The following is a 21,514-nucleotide window of genomic DNA, read 5'->3' on the forward strand; positions in this document are numbered from 1 at the left end:
AGTGTCTTTATAGTTATTATACGTGGTGTTTATAGTTATAGGGGGACTGTATATCGTTATTATCGGCGGTGTGTATATAGTTGTTACATTGCGACTGTATATAATTATTATAGGGAGTGTATATACTTGTTATAGGGGGCTGTATATTGTTATTACAGTAGGATTGTATATAGTTATTATAGGGGGTTTGTATAGTTATTATAGTGGGACTGTATATTGTTTTTTTAAGGCGACTGTATATAGTTTTTATAGGGAGTGTGTATAGTTATTATAGGTGGACGGTATATAGTTGTTATAGAGGGTGTATATATTTATTGTAGAGGAATGTACATATTTAGTATGGTGGGAATGTATGTAGTTATTATATCGGGACTGTATATAGTTATTTTAGGAGGCTGTATATACCCTGTTTCCCCTAAAATAAGACATCCCCTGAAAATAAGACCTAGTACAATTTTGTTCAGGCTTAGAAATATAAGGCCTCCCCTGAAAATAAGACCTAGCGGCAGTCATTGCTACAGCTCCCCTCGCGCCATATAATTAGTATTAGGAAATCTTTTAGATGCTGCAGAAGGTTGTGACATGGGGAAGAATTCATGGAAGCAAATCACTGACTGTTGTGCTGCAGATGTGATACCAGCAGCTACCAGGATAAGAAGGGGTCATTTATGGGAAGTGCTTTTACTAAACATGAGAGATTGGGGCCAATGATTCTAATAGAAATGGAGTCACAAGAAATACAGCATGAAATTCAGAGTTTGGAGAGCCATAAGGATGCCAGAAATGTTGATTTTTTTGTTCAATGATAAATGTAAATTCTTGTTCATGGAAAAATAAGACATCCCCTGAAAATAAGACCTAGCGCCTCTTTAGGAGCAAAAATTAATATAAGACACTGTCTTATTTTCGGGGAAACAGGGTAGTTATTATTGGGTGTGTATAAAATTATTATAGGTGGTTTGTATATAGTTGTTATAAGGGGTTTATATAGTTATTATAGGGGGACTATATAGTTATTATAGAAGGGTGTATATAGTTATTATAGGAGTGTCTATATAAATATTATTGGAGTTTATATAGTTATAGAGGTATTGTATATAGTTATAGAGGAACTGTATATAATTATTATAGGAGTCTCTATACAGTTATTATAGGGGGTGTGTATATAGTTATAGGGGGACTGTATATAGTTATTATAGTGGGAATGTATATAGATATTATAGGGGTACTGACCATAGTTATTATTGGGGATGTATATAATTATTTTAGGGGGGGGGGTGTATATAGTTGTTATAGGGGGTGTGTATAGTTGTTATAGGGTGTGTGTATAGTTATTATAAGGAACTATATAGTTAGTATAGAGGGGTGTGTATAGTTATTATATGGGGTTGTATATAGTTATGATAGTAGTGTCTATATAGTTATTTATGGGGTTGTATATAGTTATAGAGAAACTGTATAAAGTTATTATAGGGGACTGTATATAGTTATTATAGGCGGTGTTTATATAGTTGCTTTAGGGGGACTGTATATAGTTATAGAGGGACTGTATATAGTTATTATATGGGGACTGTATATAGTAGTTATGGGGGATAGTATATGTAGTTACTATAGGGTAACTGTATAAAGTTATTGTATGGGGTGTGTATAGTTATTATAGGTGGACTGTATAAAGTTATTTTAGGGGGAATGTATATAGTCATTATAGGGGTTGTTTATAATTATTATTGGGGATATGTTTATAGTTATCATAGGGGGATTGTATATAGTTATTATAGGAGTATCTATATAGTCATTATAGGGGTGTATATAGTTATATGGGGACTGTATACAGTTATAGTTGAACTGTATGTAGTTATTATAAGGGGACTGTATATAATAATTATAGGAGGATTGTATATATTTATTATAGGGGGGGTGTATAGTTATTACAGGGGGACTATATATGGTTATTATAGGGGGACTGTATGTCATTATTACAAGGGGACTGTATATAGTTATTATTGGGGGTTTATATGATTTTTATAGTGGGTGTGTATATAGTTATTATAGGGGGTGTATATAGTTATAGGGCGGCTGTATATAGTTATAGAGGAACTGTATATAGTTATTTTAGGGGGACTGTATAAAGTTATTATAGGGGACTGTATATTGTTATTATAGGGGGACTGTATATTTTTATTATATGGGGAATGTATATTGTTATAGAGGAACTGTATATAGTTATTATAGGGGGACTGTATATAGTTATAGAGGGACTGTATATTGTTATTATAAGGGGATGGTATATATTTATTATAAAGAGACTGTATATAGTTATTATTGGGGGTGTGTATATAGTTGTTATAGGGAGTGTATATAGTTATTCTAGGGGACTATATAGTTATTTTAGAGGGGTGCATATAGTTATTATAGGGGGATTGTATATAGTTATTACAGGAGTCTCTATATAGTTATTATAGGGGTGAGTATAGTTATTATAGGAGGATTCTAATGTATATAATTATTATAGGGGGTGTGTATAGTTATTATAGGGGGACTGTATATAGTTATTATAGGTGGACTGCATGTAGTTACTATAGGGGAACTGTATATAGTTATTATAGGGGGAGCGTATAGTTATTATAGGGGGTGTGTATTTAGTTTTTATCGGGGGACTGTATAGTTATTATAGGGGTGTATATAGTTATAGGGGGATTGTATATAGTTATTATAGGAGTCTCTATATAGTTATTATATGGGGTTATATAGTTATAGGGGGACTGTCTATAGTTAGTATAGGGGTGTGTGTATGCTTGTTATAGGGGGACTGTATATAGTTATAGAGGGACTGTATAGTTATTATAGGGGGACTGTATATCATTATTATAGGAGGCTGTATGTAGTTATTATAAAGGGACTGTATATAGTTATTATTGGGGGTATATATAATTATTATAGGGGGTGTATATATCCTATTATGCAGGTCAGTATAGTGTCTGGCCAGGCTTAGGATTGTATAGAGAGAAGAGCAATAGAGGAAGAAACATATTCAATATGGTATTTACCAGGTAACTCTTTGTATAGATAGTATTTATATAGTAGTAACAGTAGTAATCTGAGGAGATGATTAATTAGGAGTTTTCTGGGACTAAAATACTGCTCAACCCTTAGGAATTAGTCATCAGTAGTAGTGAGTGTCCAGCCCAAAGCGCTCCCCCCCCCTCCCCACGATCATCTTATTGAAGCGATTTTGCTTCTGTTTCTCAAGTCTGTGCTGTCTTCCCCATGGTCTGTTTGTAGTTCAGTCCCATTCAAGTGAATAGGGCTGAGGTGCAATACCCAGAACAGCCACCATACAATGTCTAGCACTGTGCTTGGTAAGTAGTGTAGTCGTAGTAGCAGTTTACACAACTACCTCTTCAGTTTACACAAGTGATTGTCAAGGATTCCTGTAATCTACTGCCGATGACTTATCCTAAGTATAGTTATTAAAAAAAACCTAGGGAATTTATCATGCTTTGCTTTGTAGCATAGAAGGCATGCAAAAGTCACAATTCCTGGTCGTGCAACTTGGAATTGCGACTTTTTCTGACCACCAAGGCTGGTTCAGCTTGTAGTAGAATAGTCGCAGGAGCACAATGGTGCAGATTCATTCATCCTCGCCGGCACTCCGACGCCCGTATTCACCAAGAGGTCCCGGCCTCGATGTGAATAAACTCCGCAAACTCCACCAGTTCTGACCTGTAAGCAAAATAGTATAATATAGTCTCTTCTTTACCCCAAATACCAGACCAGGTCTGAACTGGTCGAGTTTTTTTGCTCTTGATTATAGTAAATGTGGCGGGCCTAGCGTTCAGGCCCTAACTGCACTTGTCCTACCCTGCTCATTCTGCGCCCCAAAACGCCCAAAAGTGGAGTCTGGGTTGTAGTAGCCTGAAAAAGGGCAACTGTATATACCTAAAGTGTTATTCACATATATTAAATAAGTGTAATTAAAGGGGTTCCCCAGGATCAGGGTTTTCTTCTATATAGGCCCAGGGGAAGTATAATACCAGCACTCACCTTATACTCTTGTCTTTCTGAAGCTCCACTTTGACCTGTAGCTGTAGTTGTTGCGGATGCGCACTATTGAGGTCACCACTGAGCGCATGTATACATACATTGGCCACCAAAGACTGGAGGCGCCATACTGATCCAGAGCTCTGAAAAGAGGTGAGAATAGCTTGTTTCTTACTATTATACCCCCATATACAAAAAATTCTGGATCCGGGACATCGTCTGTAAGGGGGTAAAAAAATCTATTCATTGGATAAATCTTCAGTGTCAAATGTAACTGTTAGGATATAATTGATAATGTTTAACTTTATGGTGATTTTAAGTAAATAGAGAACAGATTTTTATAAAATTTCTCATCCCATCAACCACCCGGTGGTCTTATTACGATGGGTCCCTACACTAACACTTTACTTATAGGAGAGGAGAATATAAATAGAGCTGACCTTATACTGTGGGATTGTGTGACTAACCCTAAAATGTTAAACCCCCACCTTTTATAGGTCTCCTGTTCCAGCTCTGGTAGAGGTTTTCAGTTCTTGCTGGTCTGGAAGTTCTGACATTTCATTTATTTTCAGTGCAGTCAATAATCGGCCTCATCAGTGACCGATACACAAATGGTGCCTTACAGTTAGGGTGACCATTTGTGAGGCCAGTGATTGCACCTTCTCCAGTCCAACATGAACCTAACATGGGAACGGGGGCCCTGTAAAAGGTCTGTATATAAGAGCACATGGTGTATACTGCACGTTCAGTCTATGTTAGTGTTACTGATCTGCCCTCACTTACCTTAGTAGCCACTTCCTGACCTCCTTATGCCGTATTACCTTGCAGTGCAGTAACACTAGATCCTAGTATACATGTAAAGTGTTAGTGTAGGGACCCATCTGAGTGAGGTCGCCTTGACGTGGCAGATGGGCTCGCACAATGTACATACATTTGTGCGCTAAGAACCTCAGAATGAAATAACTTTCTTTTAAATATCTTTTACAGATTGCTAGAACTTATAGTCATAATATGGGCTGTTTGAGGCGGCCGCCCAGGGCCTGGGACGTCTTGGGGGCACATGGTCACCTAAGTCTAACACTGATCCTAGGATCGGGGGAGAAGCGCTCATAGGGCAACACTGCTAGTCAGGGTCGGACTGGGGTGCCTGGGGCCCACCAGTGAAATTGATTTTGGGGGCCCACCTACTACTGCATATAAATATTCTGGGATGAGGGAATTTGTAAGCACTAGCGGGGGCAGTGATGCAGAGGCTAAGCTCGGCTCTTGGTTTGTGTACAGGGGCTGCAGTGGTGATATCACCTCAGGGCATTAATGCTAGGGATAGTATAAGAGTTACCCCTGGTGTCCTGGGCTTCTGCTGGTCGCTGGGCTGTGGTTAGGGATAGTATAAGAGTTACCCCTGGTTTCCAGGGCTTTCTCCTGGTGGCTGGGCTGTGGTTAGGGATAGTATAAGAGTTACCCCTGGTGTCCTGGGCTTCTGCTGGTGGCTGGGCTGTGGTTAGGGATAGTATAAGAGTTACCCCTGGTTTCCAGGGCTTTCTGCTGGTGACTGGGCTGTGGTTAGGGATAGTATAAGAGTTACCCCTGGTGTCCTGGGCTTCTGCTGGTGGCTGGGCTGTGGTTAGGGATAGTATAAGAGTTACCCCTGGTTTCCAGGGCTTTCTGCTGGTGGCTGGGCTGTGGTTAGGGATAGTATAAGAGTTACCCCTGGTGTCCTGGGCTTCTGCTGGTGGCTGGGCTGTGGTTAGGGATAGTATAAGAGTTACCCCTGGTTTCCAGGGCTTCTCCTGGTGGCTGGGCACTGGTTAGGGATAGTATAAGAGTTACCCCTGGTTTCCAGGGCTTCTGGTGGCTGGGCTGTGGTTAGGGATAGTATAAGAGTTATCCCTGGTGTCCTGGGCTTCTGCTGGTGGCTGGGCTGTGGTTAGGGATAGTATAAGAGTTACCCCTGGTTTCCAGGGCTTCTCCTGGTGGCTGGGCTGTGGTTAGGGATAGTATAAGAGTTATCCCTGGTGTCCTGGGCTTCTGCTGGTCGCTGGGCACTGGTTAGGGATAGTATAAGAGTTACCCCTGGTTTCCAGGGCTTTCTCCTGGTGGCTGGGCTGTGGTTAGGGATAGTATAAGAGTTACCCCTGGTGTCCTGGGCTTCTGCTGGTGGCTGGGCTGTGGTTAGGGATAGTATAAGAGTTACCCCTGGTTTCCAGGGCTTTCTGCTGGTGACTGGGCTGTGGTTAGGGATAGTATAAGAGTTACCCCTGGTGTCCTGGGCTTCTGCTGGTGGCTGGGCTGTGGTTAGGGATAGTATAAGAGTTACCCCTGGTTTCCAGGGCTTTCTGCTGGTGGCTGGGCTGTGGTTAGGGATAGTATAAGAGTTACCCCTGGTGTCCTGGGCTTCTGCTGGTGGCTGGGCTGTGGTTAGGGATAGTATAAGAGTTACCCCTGGTTTCCAGGGCTTCTCCTGGTGGCTGGGCACTGGTTAGGGATAGTATAAGAGTTACCCCTGGTTTCCAGGGCTTCTGATGGCTGGGCTGTGGTTAGGGATAGTATAAGAGTTATCCCTGGTGTCCTGGGCTTCTGCTGGTGGCTGGGCTGTGGTTAGGGATAGTATAAGAGTTACCCCTGGTTTCCAGGGCTTCTGCTGGTGGCTGGGCTGTGGTTAGGGATAGTATAAGAGTTATCCCTGGTGTCCTGGGCTTCTGCTGGTGGCTGGGCTGTGGTTAGGGATAGTATAAGAGTTACCCCTGGTTTCCAGGGCTTCTGATGGCTGGGCTGTGGTTAGGGATAGTATAAGAGTTATCCCTGGTGTCCTGGGCTTCTGCTGGTGGCTGGGCTGTGGTTAGGGATAGTATAAGAGTTACCCCTGGTTTCCAGGGCTTCTCCTGGTCGCTGGGCTGTGGTTAGGGATAGTATAAGAGTTACCTCTGGTTTCCCGGGCTTTCTGCTGGTCGCTGGGCTGTGGTTAGGGATAGTATAAGAGTTACCCCTGGTTTCCAGGGCTTTCTGCTGGTGGCTGGGCACTGGTTAGGGATAGTATAAGAGTTACCCCTGGTTTCCAGGGCTTTCTGCTGGTGGCTGGGCTGTGGTAAGGGATAGTATAAGAGTTACCCCTGGTTTCCAGGGCTTTCTGCTGGTCGCTGGGCTGTGGTTAAGGATAGTATAAGAGTTACCCCTGGTTTCCAGGGCTTTCTGCTGGTGGCTGGGCACTGGTTAGGGATAGTATAAGAGTTACCCCTGGTTTCCAGGGCTTTCTGCTGGTCGCTGGGCTGTGGTTAGGGATAGTATAAGAGTTACCCCTGGTTTCCAGGGCTTCTCCTGGTGGCTGGGCTGTGGTTAGGGATAGTATAAGAGTTACCCCTGGTTTCCAGGGCTTTCTGCTGGTGGCTGGGCTGTGGTTAGGGATGTAAGTGTTCGCACTGCACCAACCTTCCAATAAGGAAATGCTGAAAACCTTTATAAGAACTGATGACAATAACCCTTCTCTGGCATCCCTGCGCCACATAGACAAGTTATACCTGGCTCTCTGACCCTATAGATATAACAGTATATAAGCTGAGAGCAGTCTCACACTAGAAGGTAAGTCAGGGACTACAATACTGATCGGACACACTGCCATCCCCCCCTCCATATTTTATTAATGCCCCCCATGCAAACTGCTATCCCCCCTCCATATTTTATTAAGGCCCCCGCCCCATACATGCTGCCATTCCCTCCAGCATCTAAGGTTTGAGTGCGGTGCACGCACTCAGTGATAGTACCCAAGCGTCCGCTTCCGGCCTCATCGAGTACTATTGCAGCCATTGGCAGGGGCCTCCAATACAGGGGTGAAGAATTTAAGCCTTTATGCTGCCCGAGGCGAGCCATAGAGAGACCCCCCCCCCCCCCCCATATATGTAATATGTAGTACAAAATGCATACAGTGTACCGCCATGTAGTACAAAATGCATTCCGTGTACCGCCATGTAGTACAAAATGCATACAGTGCACCGCCATGTAGTACAAAATGCATACAGTGTACCGCCATGTAGTACAAAATGCATACAGTGTACCGCCATGTAGTACAAAATATATACAGCGTACAGTAATCAGTGTATACAGCTCCCCCAGCAATCACTATATACAGCTCCCCCAGCAATCACTATATACAGCTCCCCCAGCAATCATTATATACAGCTCCCCCAGTAATCACTGTATACAGCTCCCCCAGTAATCAGTGTATACAGCTCCCCCAGTAATCACTGTATACAGCTCCCCCAGCAACCACCGTATACAGCTCCCCCAGTAATCAGTGTATACAGCTCCCCCAGAAATCACTATATACAGCTCCCCCAGCAATCACTATATACAGCTCCCCCAGCAATCACTGTATGCAGCTCCCCCAGCAATCACTATATACAGCTCCCCCAGCAATCACTATATACAGCTCCCCCAGTAATCACTATATACAGCTCCCCCAGTAATCACTGTATACAGCTCCCCCAGTAATCACTATATACAGCTCCCCCAGCAATCACTATATACAGCTCCCCCAGCAATCACTGTATACAGCTCCCCCAGCAATCACTGTATACAGCCCCCAGCAACCACTGTATACAGCTCCCCCAGCAATCACTATATACAGCTCCCCCAGAAATCATTATATACAGCTCCCCCAGTAATCACTGTATACAGCTCCCCCAGTAATCACTGTATACAGCTCCCCCAGTAATCACTGTATACAGCTCCCCCAGTAATCACTATATACAGCTCCCCCAGTAATCACTATATACAGCTCCCCCAGTAATCACTGTATACAGCTCCCCCAGTAATCACTGTATACAGCTCCCCCAGTAATCACTGTATACAGCTCCCCCAGTAATCAGTGTATACAGCTCCACCAGCAATCACTATATACAGCCCCCCCCCAGCAACCACCGTGTACAGCTCCCCCAGTAATCACTGTATACAGCTCCCCCAGCAATCACTATATACAGCTCCCCCAGCAATCACTATATACAGCTCCCCCAGCAATCACTATATACAGCTCTCCCAGCAACCACTGTATACAGCTCCCCCAGTAATCACTATATACAGCTCCCCCAGTAATCACTGTATACAGCTCCCCCAGCAACCACCATATACAGCTCCCCCAGTAATCACTATATACAGCACCCCCAGCAATCACTATATACAGCTCCCCCAGCAATCACTATATACAGCACCCCCAGCAATCACTATATACAGCTCCCCCAGCAATCACTATATACAGCTCCCCCAGTAATCACTATATACAGCTCCCCCAGTAATCACTATATACAGCACCCCCAGCAATCACTATATACAGCCCCCCCAGCAATCACTATATACAGCTCCCCCAGCAATCACTATATACAGCTCCCCCAGCAATCACTATATACAGCTCCCCCAGCAATCACTATATATAAATATACACACACATTACATATTACACCTATATATAAACCTATTTCATGTTATACCTGTATATACACACACACATTACACCTATATCTACACCCTTTACATGGTATACCTGCATATACACACATATATCACATGTAAAACCTGTATATACACATACATGACACCTATATATATATATATATATATACACACACCTAATACATGTTATACCATTATATACACACACATATAGAACACATTACACCTATATATTAGGCTATTACATGTTATCAGTCTATATACAAGCACAGGACATGTTGTACACACATATATACACATGACAAAACACACATACACAGTGAAGACACATACATATACACATTACACATTACACTTACCTCATATCCAGCAGCAGGTCCAGGTCAGGCAGTGGATGGAGCTGTCTCCTCTGTGCAGCAGGCCCTCCTGGGGCACCTCCAGGGAGAGCAGCCACAGATTTGAATGTGGTGCTCCCGCGCTTCCTTCCCCTTGTTCCTCCTCCTGTTCGCTCCTCTGGCTGCTTCTGTGGTAGTGACACAGGAAGCGCTAGCAAGGGCTTCCTGTGTCACAGCAGCGCCGCACAGGAGGTCCTGCGCGGTGCTGTAAGAAATAGTACTTGCATCTGAATGATGCAAATACTATTGTTAGTAGTAGAGGAGCAGCCTCGATTAAAGGCCCATGCTATAGTGACAGGAGTCGGGGCCCACCGGGGGATTCACCGGCCCCCCGGCGGGCCAGACCCTGCTGCTAGTCATTGAATGTTTACTGTGCTGACAAGGGTGGGTGTCCACTCCCCTTAATGAGTTATGCTAGGTACATAACCGCTACTATGGAATGGATGGTGGTCCACTCCGTGATCTGGAAACACCATCAGGGTGCGGCAGGTTCTATTCTCACATCCAGAAAAAAAGAGTTGTGTGGAAGATACTGGAGCATCTAGTAACCCCATGGTTGTGGATGCTCCAGTATCTTTGATTCAATTCTGTCCTATCTGCATAGGCAAAAACTTCTTGAACCCCTTTAATAATGTTATTCCAAAGTGGTTTTCTTGTTGCTCCTTGTCATCAGAATAGAGGATAATAATCCTAGCAGTCGGACCCCCACAATCACCAGCGATAGGGGTACTGTTCTCAGTAATGTCACTCCATTGAAGGAACACAGCTGATTCATTGATTTATACCTTGTACAGGGCCTGAAGGGAGGAGAAGGACTCTAGATTCTAGGAATACAATGAAAATGAGTCCTGCTCCTCCCTCCAGGCCCTGCCCGGCATTATTCAATGAATTAACTTTGATTGAAGCGTTCCTTTAAATACTAATAAGTTTGGATAATTTTAAGCACCTCACTCGGGCATCTACGGCCCCTCCATTCATTGTCTATGACAGTGTTGGAGAGGCAGGGGCATAGTACTCAGTGTAGTGGCAGGAGGTATGCTCGACCTACGGCTCCATGAATTAGTGACAGCTGGACCCTCACCAATGACATTGTTCTTCCCTGTCCTGTGGATTGGGGATAATAAACTGGAATAATGTGGTGGTTTGTGATTCAGGTTAAATTGGACAACACTGACATCTTGTGGTATAATATATTATTGCAGAAGAATCATTTTGCCACATTCTACCAACCATTAACCATTGTCCACTTTAAAGGGAACCTACCACCACGAATCTACCTATAAAGGTAGATCGGGTGGTAGGTGGATGTATGGGACGTGAGGATAGCCCTTTTTAGAGCTAATCCTCACGTCCCCGCTAGCGTACCATAAACTTTATTGCCCTAATATGTTAATTTAATTAAGCGGCTACCGGGGCGTGGAGTAGCCGGACACGAGGCTACACGGCGCGGCTACTCCACGCCCCAGTAGCTGCTTTCCCCCGCCTACCCTGTGATCTTCGGCGCGCAGCTCCTGGCAGCTGCGCGCCCTCGTCCGAGAAGCCGGAGTTCTGCGCATGCGCAGTAACTCCGGCCAAGATGCGCGATCTCGGGAACGCATCTTGGCCGGAGTTACTGCGCATGCGCAGAACTCCGGCTTCTCGGACGAGGGCGCGCAGCTGCCAGGAGCTGCGCGCCGAAGATCACGGGGTAGGCGGGGGAAAACAGCTACTGGGGCGTGGAGTAGCCGCGCCGTGTAGCCTCGTGTCCGGCTACTCCACGCCCCGGTAGCCGCTTAATTAAATTAACATATTAGGGCAATAAAGTTTATGGTACGCTAGCGGGGACGTGAGGATTAGCTCTAAAAAGGGCTATCCTCACGTCCCATACATCCACCTACCACCCGATCTACCTTTATAGGTAGATTCGTGGTGGTAGGTGCCCTTTAAGCACATTACAGCAGATAATTAATATTGTTTTTGTAATGAAAAGTTATTCAGTTTTCCAATTTACATTCTGTATCAATTCTTCACGGTTTTCTATATCTCTGCTTGCTGTTTTCTTTAAGTCATGCAACAGGAAGCTTCACTGTACTTCCTGTAGATAAACTCCCTGGTCATGTGATATCACACAGGTGCACGGCTAATTATATCCCTGGTCATGTGATGTCACACAGGGGCACAGCTTGTTATATCCCTGGTCATGTGATGTCACACAGGTGCACATGTGATGTCACACAGGTGCACGGCTCGTTATATCCCTGGTCATGTGATGTCACAGAGGTGCACGGCTCATTATATCCCTGGTCATGTGATGTCACACAGGTGCACGGCTCATTATAACACACTGCTCTCTGTACTCTCTGTGATATAACGAGTTGTTTACCTGTGTAACATCACAAGACCATGGACTGTTGTTTATCTACAGGAAGTAAACAATGAACCTATAGAATGACAGCAAGCAGAGATCTAGAAAAAACTGTGAGGAATTGATACAGAAAGAATATTAGACACTTTTCATTACACAAACAATATCAATTATTTGCTGGAATGGGCTCAAATTTTTCAAACCAATTAACTATGCACACATAAGGGCAGATTTATCAAGCTGTCTGAAAGTCAGAATATTTCTGGTTGCCCATGACAACCAATCACAGCTCAGCTTTTATATTATCAGTGCTCATGAATATTTTAAAGGGGAGCTGTGATTGGTTGCTATGGGCAACTATAAATATTATGACTTTCAGACAGCTTGATAAATCTGCCCCATAATCCTCTTGTTTTTGCATACCTCCCAACTTTTGGGCAAGAGAAAGAGGGACAAAAAGATATAACCATTTCCTGGTAAGAGAAACTAGGAGGAACATTGCAAATAAAGGACTTTGGATAAAGTTACATCTTTTACCCCCCCCCCCTCCTTTCCCCCCTTCCTTAACCTTGTTATATTCCCTGCAAATTAGAGACTATTAGAAGTGTACTCTAACACAACAATGCATAGAGTAATGATTGACTATTATACGCTACTAGTGTAAAATTAATGTTTGCATAGGAGAAAGTACTTGCGTGTACTCCAACTCCTAGTAGTTGCACTTACTTGTAATGTTGAAGTGTTCAATAAAAATTTTTGAAAACCAAAAAAAAAAGTCAATGTCCAGGCGACTCTGTCTCCAGCATTTAAACAGGTAACACCCGTGATCGCTGCCAGCACCAATCATGGATGTTACTGGTTGAAGTCTGGGTTCAATACCCAAACCTGGACCCAACAGTTTTTAAAAGTTTTAATTTTAATCCAAATTTAAACTGGTCTGCTCATTACTGTTGCTCTGTGATCAACCAATGAATAAATATCATCTCTTTGCTATTTCAATTTTAACCCCTTAAGGATGGAGGGTTTTTTCACTCATTTCTCGCTCTCCACCTTCAAAAATCCATAACATTTTCATTTTTACGTGTACAGACCTGTGTGAGGGCTTATTTTGTGCATAAGAAATTTTACTTTCCCGTAATGTTATTTATTTTTACATGCTGTGTACTGCGAAGCTGAAAAAAAATTCCAAATGTGGAAACATTTTTAAAAAACCGCACGTGCGTCACGTTCTTGTGGGCTCAGTTTTTACGACTTTGACTGTGCACTCAAAATAACACCTCAGCTTTATTCTTTGGTTCGGTGCGATCGCAGTGATACCAAATTTATACAGGTTTTATTGTGTTTTAATACATTTTCAAAAATTAAACGAATGTGTACAAAAAAGAAAAAAAACTTTTTGCCATCTTCTGACGCTAATAACTTTTTCATACTTTGGTGCACGGAGCTGTGTGAGGTGTCATTTTTTGCGAAATGAGCCGATGTTTTCATTGCTACCATTTTGAGGACTGTGCAACATATTGATCATTTTTTATTCCATTTTTTATGCGATGTAAAAAGGTGTAAAAGTCGCATTTCGGACATTTGGGCGCCATTTCCCGTCTCGGAGGTCACCGCCGGCCGTAACCGTTTTTATATTTTGATAGATCGGGCATTTTGGGACGTGTCGATACCTAATGTGTCTGTGATTTTTACTGTTTATTATGTTTTATATCAGTTCCAGGGAAAGGGGGGTGATTTGAAATTTTAATATTTTATTAATTTTTTCTTTTAAACTTTTTTTTTTCTTTTTTTTTCACAATTTTTTAGACCATCTAGGGTACATTAACCCTAGATGGTCAGATCATTCCTACCATATACCGCAATACTTCTGTATTGCAATATATGGCATTTTTGCAGCTCATTGTAACGAATCTGCATAAGCCAGATAGCTTCGGGTCAAACGAAGACCCGAGGCTACCATGGCAACCGATCGCCGCCCCCCCGATGACGTTCGGGGGCGCGGCGCTCATAACAAAGATGGCGGCGCCCGCCTGCCGGCGTCTTTTAAATGCCGGCGGGACTTTGCCGGCGGCAACGGACGGGTTATTAGCCGCGATCGGTGCAAACACCGACCTCGGTTATTAGCGGTGGGGGTTTTCTGCAATATGCAAAAACCCCCACCTTTGTATGAAGAGGACTCAGCCCGTGAGCCCTCTTCATACACTCCTTATACCTCTGCGCCGTAGAGCTACGGCGCAGAGCCTTAAGGGGTTAAGAAAGAGCTCCCTGAGGAAGCCAGGGAACTGGCGAAACATGTTGGGTGGCTAAAAGTTTTGGTCTTTTAGGAACAATGTGCGTGTGGAGTAATTAGGGCAATATCAGCTAAGAATAGGAAACTCTGAGCTGCAGACAGAGTTAGCTGCAATAAAAGGCATGTCAGCCTGAAATAAGGAATAGTTGTTATTATAGTGGGGGCTGGCTGAGAGAACGATAGTGTGTGAACAACTTGCAGAGTCTGAGGCTAATTTGACAATAACACTGACACCTAGTATCAATAAACAGATACTCTAGATACATTGTATATAATAATAAATGAGCTCATTTAGTGCTTATGGAAACATTGTACAATAAGAACTGACTACTACACAAATAAAAAGCACAAGCTATCACTTTATTAGCCACTGAAACAACCTCTACACAGCCATTGGGTTTTTAATTATGTTTATTGCCTGGAAAAAAATTTTACTCAAAATTAATTTAAGTTATATTTTATGTAGCACTTGGATATGGAAAAAAAAAACCTTTTTGCCTTGGGCATTATTCTGTAAAATATGTTGACCCTCCTGCCAGTGCTTTTTATCCTTGAGTTCTGAAAAGTATCCAAGAATATTGCTGCAAAGTGCTCCTAAATAATAACACCATTAAAAATTGTTCCCCATGGAACCACTAAATATGAATAGTTCCTCCAATGACCCCTTCCCTCAATATTGAAAGTTCTCCATAGTCCTCCTCCTTAATAATTGGGAACCCGTGAGTCTTGCCCCTGGTTTTCCTAAATACACTTATGCCCCATAGTTTTACCACATGAGAATAATGCCCCAAAGTAGTTCTAAATAATAGTGACCTTAAAAATTAAAAGTGTTCCCCAAAATAAACCTAAATTTGAACAGTGCTCCCTTTGTGCTCACCATAGGAACCCTAAATATCGAGACTACGGCCTTAAAGGGGTTGTTTTCCCACGAACTAAAGTTAGGTCCTATCCTAACTTGCTGATCAGTGGGGGGCTCAGCGCTGTTGGACCCCTTGTTGCTCTGTCTGACTAATGGAGCAGACGGCGGCGGTGCTCGGCAATTTCCCTCAGCTTCATAGAGATTAATGAAGTTTCCCATAGACACCCTAAATAATAAGAGTAAGCCCAATAGTGCCCCAAATTAACAAATGGGCCCCTAAAATGAAAGTACACGTTTAGTACACCTGATTATGAAGACTGTCCAAAACATTATGCCTAAATATTTAAGGTATCCCCATAGTGGTCCTAAATAATCGTGATTCCGTTATGATGCCTCCCCCAAAAAATGGCTTCAAATTTAATTATCTTGCAAACACTGTATTAATCATTTCCTCTCATGTATATAAGTGTCATGTGCATTTAAATCCTTAGCGGCATGTGTCACCATGGAAACGGCATCCGCCAGCAGCCAATCAAAATACTGGATTTCAATTTGAAAAAAAAAAACCAAACAAACAACTGTCTGCTGTCAGTTACTACTGAGCGTCGGAGGAGATGGACCTGCCTGGTTCTGCTCGGCGCGGTGACAACCATCTGGTGACATCTTTGGTGAGAGATCGGGATCTAATCCTAACACAGAAATGACCCATCAATAGACAGAACATATAACACAACATCTCAGGAGGGAGCGTTCCTATAGATAATGTACATTAGTCTCTGTTCACATGAGCTTTTCTCCACATTACTCTGCCCCATCATTTCCATGACACATACATATATGTACAGCAAGAATAACCTGTGATACATTGATGGTTGTATCAGCAGAGGCCCAATGTATAATCTATACCCGGCCCCACAGTGTAATGTATGGGGGTCCTGCTCCCTCCAAGGGGGAACTGATGCTTTATGTGCTCCCTAATTCTCCTGGACCGGGTGTCACTACACCCCAAAACTCCCTATTTGTATGTAGTGTGTGTCCATTTAATGTATATGTATTTATATCTACATTGTCTGCATATATATGTATAACTATGTGTCATATGTGTCCATGTAATATCTATGTAATAAATGTATATATATTGGGGGTCATTTACTAAGGGCCCGATTCGCGTTTTCCCGACGTGTTACCCGAATATTTCCGATTTGTGCCGATTGTACCTGAATTGGCCCGGGATTTTGGCGCATGTGATCGGATTGTGGCGCATCGGCGCCGGCATGCGCGCGACGGAAATCGGAGGGCGTGGCCGAACGAAAACCCGACGTATTCTGAAAAACCGCCGCATTTAAAAACCGAAAATGTGTCGCTTGGGAAGCGCTTACCTTCACCTGGTCCAGCTCGGTGTATTCCGGCGCGTTCAGATGATTTTCAGCGCAGCAGCGCCACCTGGTGGACGGCGGAGGAACTACCTTCATAAATCCCGCCCGGACCCGAATCCTGTGCAGAGAACGCGCCGCTGGATCGCGAATGGGCCGGGTAAGTAAATCTGCCCCATTATGTATAGCATGTGGAATGTATATGTAATAAATTCTCTTTATAATGCAGGTATCATTTTTATGTATATATATTTATGTTTGTTGTATGTACAATTTTTTATTTAAAGGTGTTGCCCCCTTTAGCTAATGTTTTCTTGATATGTAAGGTGAGGCCTCTGGTTTCTTTTATCTCATCAGCCGGACATTACTGTCCATAAAATGTCTGCAGATGGAGGGTCATGTGATCTCTAACTGTCCATGAGCAATAGCTATGAACAAGGTCCTGGCAGGGCGATTGTTCATGGACAGATAGAGATCACATGACCCTCCACCTGCGGCATTTTATGGTCAGGAATGTCCGGCTGATGAGGTAAAAGACAGGAGGCCTCACTTTACATATCAAGAAAGCGGAGCAAAACTATTACTGGATGTATATCGGTAAATTACCTAATATCCTGCTCCCCACACTTACACACACATTACAAAACACATGAGGTAAAGTGGCCAATCCCTTTAATGCAGGTATAAGTATATACAATATATCTACTGTATTGGACTGGCTCTAACCCATTACTGAACCTTAGAGGTACAGCAGGAGGTAACTCAATTTGAAAACCAGCATTGTCTATTGTTATAGGGGGGTGAAGGATTTGGGCCCCCACAGAAATTTTTTCCAGTGGGCCCAAGACATCCAGTCCAAAGTTATATATCTGTATACTGATTTATATTTCTCCAATGTCTGTATATAATCTACATGTATGAATATTGTTGTAGTTCATGTTCCATATAGTGGACTCACAAAACCACAATCCCCCAATTTATTTTGGGGTGGCACTAGAAAGTTGTTGCTGCTTCAGAGGGTCCACAAGTGCTCCATGTGCACGTCGTAGTGGGGCACATACAGGGTCACTGCTCTATTCACTTGTATGGGCCAAACAGCTTTGTTTTTTTGTCATTTGGACTATAGAGGTGATAATATATCTGGCTAAAAATTGGGTTCCTTTTATTTAATCCTAAACAACTTATCTCTAAGAGCTGCCTGACACTGAAGAATCCGCAGCGCTCATCTGACATTGCTACAAAACTACTGATAGGTCTTCATTATCTGTTCCCCAGAAATCTCCATTAATATTATTACTGTACATGCATTACGTATGTTCCTTGTTTCAGGGTGAGGACACATAATGCGGCCATCGCTGCATCCAATAAAGCCGCATTCCCTGCAGTGTCGCAAGGCAGCAAAGTGCAGCTGTTATATATGGTACAGAGGATGTGCCATTAGCCGCATCATTTAAAAAGTTCTGTGTAGTGTCTAAAGATAAGCGTGACCCGCCCATGGGTATGACTTAAATACGTTCTCCAGTTATTTAAAAACATGGCTGCTGTCTTCCAAAAACAGCTCCACACCGGACATGGGGAGTGTAAGTTACTGTGACAAAGCTCCAGCACAAGCCATGGTTGGGGAGTTGTGTTCTTGGAAGAAAGCAGCCATGTTTTTCAATTGCTGGACAACCCCTTTATAGAAGTTTTCATACTGTATATATAATGTTCCCCTATGTACAGAATAGAGTATAAATATCTGTTGGGGGCGTAACTAGAATTGATGAAGCCCCATGGAAATAAAATTGCCAGAGCCCCCCAACTGTATGTTGTGGTTTAGGTGAAAATAGCAGCTATCACGATGCACAGTTCCCCTGTACATTCACACGTCATTCCTCCGTTGTAAGGATGTACCATGAGGATTCCCAATCTATCCTTACAATGGAGGGCAGCAGCTCCTCATCCCTGGAAGCAGAAGGAGGAGTGAACATTTGCAGAGTGCAGTTTGATCATTGGGGCACACCCACACTGTACGTTCAGCGGAAGACGGGGGTGGAGGCTATATAGTGTTATTCATCTCCTATAGTCTATATTGGCCTCCGCTTAAGGTATATATTTTTCACGCTGGATACAGAACCTGCCACCTGACCCCCACCTGCCAGTATATGTTTATGGACACATTCAGTGGCGTTTATTTATCATCAGGGCCGGATCTTAGGAGGGGGGGGGGGGCACCCACCACTTTGCCTCTACAGGGGCCCCCACCAAATGTGGGAGATTCGGGTGGTCGCATGACCGCCCGAATCGCCAACAATGTATTGGCGCTGGGCTCCAACCGATGTGCCTGACTTTGGTCTATGGCAGAGTGAGGGAAAAATAAGTTCCCTGCTCTGCCGATCGAATGGAAATAAAGATGGCGGCGCCCTGCCGCTGGGTGATGTCGCAGAGTGTGACGTGGCAGCGTGTGACGTCATCTTTGTTTACATCCACCCTGACAACGTGAGGGAGGATGAGGACGGCGAGCATCTGGTGAACGATGCACAATGAGCACAATTTTAGAATTTTATCTAGGACAGCATACAGTTATTATAGGGGGTGTGTATATAGTTATTATAGGGGGTGTGTATATAGTTGTTATAGGAGGACTGAATAAAGTTATTATAGGAGTCTCTATATAGCTATTATAGGGGGTGTATATAGTTATAGGGGTACTGTATATAGTTATTAACGGGGGTCTCTACACAGTTATTATAGGGGGACTGTATATAGCTATTATATGAGTCTCTACACAGTTATTATAGGGGGTGTGTATATAGTTAAAGGGGGAATGTATATAGTTATTATATGGGGTGTGTATAGTTATTATAGTGGGATTGTATATAGTTGTTATAGGGGGACTGTATATAGTTATTATAGGGTGACTGTATGTAGGTATTATAAGGGGTGTGTATATAGTGGTTATTGGGGGACTGTATATAGTTATTATAGGGGGTGTGTATAGTTATTATAGGGGGGCAGAATATAGTTATTATAGGGGGATTGTATTTAGTTATTATAGGAGGACTGTAGGGGTCTATAGGTATTATAGGGGGACTCTATATAGTTACTATAGGGGTGTATATAATTATTATAGGAGTTGTGTATAGTTATTATAGATAGTTTGTATATAGTTATTATTGAAGTCTCTATATAGTTATTATAGGGGCTGTATAAAGTTATTATAGGGGCTGTATATAGTTAAAGGGGAATGGTATATAGTTATTATAGTTAGATTGTGTATAGTTATTATAGGCGGTGTGTATATAGTTGTTATAGAAGGATTGTATATAGTTATAGAGGGACTGTATATATGTATTATAGTGGGAATATTTATAGTTATTATAATAGGACTGTATATAGTTATTATAGGCAGTGTGTATACAGTTGTTATAGGGGGACTGTATGTATTTATAGTTGTTATAAGGGGACTATATATAGTTATTATTTGGTGTGTATAAAATTATTATAGGGGTTGTATAGAGTTATAGGGGGGGCTGTATGCAGTTATCGAGAAACTGTATAAGGGAATTATAGAGGGACTGTATATAGCTATTATTGGTAGTGTTTATATGGTTGTTATAGGGGGACTGTATATAGTTATAGAGGGACTGTATATATTTATTATTGCGGGACTGTATATAGTTATTTTAGGAGTCTCTATATAGTTATAATAGAGGAGGTATATAATCATATGGGGACTTTATATAGTTATTAAAGGAGATGTGAATATAGTTGTTATAGGGGGACTGTATATAGTTATAGAGGGCCTGTATATAGTTATTATAGAGGGACTGTATATATTTATAATAGAGTATGTATAGTTATTATAGGGGGACTGTATATAGTTATTATAGAGGGTGTATAAAATTATTATAGGAGTTGTTTATGTAGTTATTATAGGTAGTTTGTATATAGTTATTATAGCAGTCTCTTCGTAGTAATTATAGGGGCTGTATATAGTTATTATAGGGGCTGTATATAGTTATTATAGGCAGTGTAGTTACTGTGGGACTGTATAAAGTTATAGAGGGACAGTATATAGTTGTTATAGGGGAACTGTATATAGTTATTATAGGAGTCTCTATATAGTTATTATAGGGGGTGTATATAGTTATAGGGGAATGTATATAGTTAGTATAGGGGCGTGGATATAGTTATAGGGGGACTGTATATAGTTATTATAGGCTACGTGTAAATAGTTGTTATAAGGGGACTATATGTAGTTATAGAGGGACAGCATATAGTTTTATAGGGGGACTGTATACAGTTATTATAGGGGATGTGTATAGTTTTTATAGGGGGACTCTACATAGTTATTATAGGGGGTGTATATAATTATTATAGGAGTTGTGTATATAGTTATTATGGGTAGTTTCTATATAGTTATTATAGGAGTCTCTATATAGTTATTATAGGGGCTGTATATAGTTATTATAGGGGCTGTATATAGTTATAGAGGAACTGTACATAGCAATTATAGGGGGAATGTTTATAGTTATTATAATAGGACTGTATATAGGCAGTGTGTATATAGCTGTTATAGGGGGACTGTATTTAGTCATTATAGGGGGTGTGTGTAGTTATTATAGGGGGATTGTATATAGTTATTTTAGGGGGGGGGTGTATAGTTATAATAGGGGTACTCTATACAGTTACTATTGGGGTGTATATAATTATTATAGGAGTTGTGTACAGTTATTATAGGTAGTTTGTATATAGTTATTATCTGAGTCTCTATATAGAGAGTCTGTATAG

The 21,514-nt window shown here is 42.2% G+C and overlaps 1 long non-coding RNA gene across 1 annotated transcript; it reads right to left on the reverse strand.

Annotated features, from left to right (window-relative positions):
* Window positions 1–2,810: 2,810 nt before the first annotated feature.
* On the reverse strand, window positions 2,811–10,156 carry LOC140120435 (uncharacterized). The gene is made up of 3 exons (XR_011853786.1): window positions 9,840–10,156; window positions 4,045–4,260; window positions 2,811–3,723 (listed from the first exon to the last, which is right to left on the reverse strand). It is a non-coding gene; the product is annotated as an uncharacterized lncRNA (long non-coding RNA).
* Between the last annotated feature and the right edge of the window lie 11,358 nt (window positions 10,157–21,514).

The sequence above is a fragment of the Engystomops pustulosus genome, chromosome 3, assembly GCF_040894005.1.
Source record: "Engystomops pustulosus chromosome 3, aEngPut4.maternal, whole genome shotgun sequence".
NCBI lineage: Eukaryota > Metazoa > Chordata > Amphibia > Anura > Leptodactylidae > Engystomops > Engystomops pustulosus.